The sequence below is a fragment of the Carlito syrichta genome, unplaced genomic scaffold, assembly GCF_000164805.1.
Source record: "Carlito syrichta isolate Samal-C Ts95f unplaced genomic scaffold, Tarsius_syrichta-2.0.1 Scaffold117063, whole genome shotgun sequence".
Taxonomy (NCBI): Eukaryota; Metazoa; Chordata; class Mammalia; order Primates; family Tarsiidae; genus Carlito; species Carlito syrichta.
The window spans coordinates 2,585-3,811 of NW_007061159.1; the positions used below are offsets into that span (position 1 = coordinate 2,585).

A 1,227-nucleotide genomic window follows, 5' to 3' on the forward strand; every position below is an offset into this window, starting at 1 on the left:
AAAAACAACTGGCTAGACAGGGCATGGTGGCTCAAGCCCGTAATTCCAGCACTTTGGGAGGACGAGGCGAGAGGATTGCTGAGCCAGGGGTTCAAGACCAGCATAGGCACCTTGGTGAGACCTTGTCTTTACAATAAATCCAGAAAAATTATTGTTCATGATAAAAAATATTGATATAAGTTGGAGGACAAGCCAATGTGGCAGGTGTACAGTTCGTGGCTGGGCAGGAAGGCGGGTTGCTGGTGCAGCACCCACAGAGGGCTGGTGCGGGTCTGTAGGGCCAGTGGGCGGAGGCGGTGAGGTCTTGGGTGTGCCTGAGGGACTCCTGGTGGTCTCCATCAGAGACCAGATCTTGGGCTTGCTGTGGGACACTCCCTGCAGGCCGCCCGCCGCAAAGTTGGGGCTCAGCAGGCGCATGCTGCCGGGCTCCAGGCCCTCCTTGGCAGAGTCCAGGGGCTAGTCTTGGGGCTTGAGCTACTCAGCTGTCGCCAGCTGCGAGCCTGAGTCCTGAGTCTGCAATGTTCGCACAGCTCGGTCTTGTCCTCATTGTCTTCGTTGCTCTGGTCGCCATCGTGTGGATGTCGATGCTCTCCAAATCAATCTCATTGTCATTCTCGGCCTTCTCTGGGTCGCCATTCGTGTCACTGCTAAAAAGGGCATAGTCCTCCTGGTCCTTGCTGCTCACATCCCACGTCAACTTGTTCTCCTTCTTGAGGCGCAAGCGTGCGTTGGGGAACCAGGTGGAGACCTGCGTGAGGGTCATCTTGCTAATGATGCCTAGCATGATCTTCTCATCCTTGGTGGAGTAGGGGTTCTTGCAGTGTTCGTTCAGTGAGGCCTTGAGTATGCTGGTGCTCTTGTGTGTGCGTTCTTGGACCACCCGGAGGTCCTCATACTGGAACTGGCCATAGGGGTTATAGGCAGGTGTCCTGTGCATGACAAAGGTGGCCTGGTCACCCTGGGGTTGTCCTTGAGCTCATACTTGAAGCCCTGCAGCAACCCGCAGGGCCAGCATCCAGAGGGAAGAGGGAGGTGTGAGAGAGAAAGAGAGAGACCCGGGGCCAGAGAGGTCTGGAGCAGCTGCTGCTGTAGGCACAAAGCCTTCAGTTTTTTGGTACGGGAAGGCCCCTCAATCCACTTCATGGGCGAAAGGAGGGTCAGAGGCAGGAGCCTCCCTTTCCACCCACAGCAAAAATCGGATTGTTTGTCATTCTAGAAAAGTTACAG

At 55.6% G+C, this 1,227-nt stretch overlaps 1 pseudogene; it reads right to left on the reverse strand.

The window, feature by feature from the left end:
- Positions 1–155: 155 nt before the first annotated feature.
- On the reverse strand, positions 156–1,143 carry LOC103277013 (annotated as a pseudogene).
- Between the last annotated feature and the right edge of the window lie 84 nt (positions 1,144–1,227).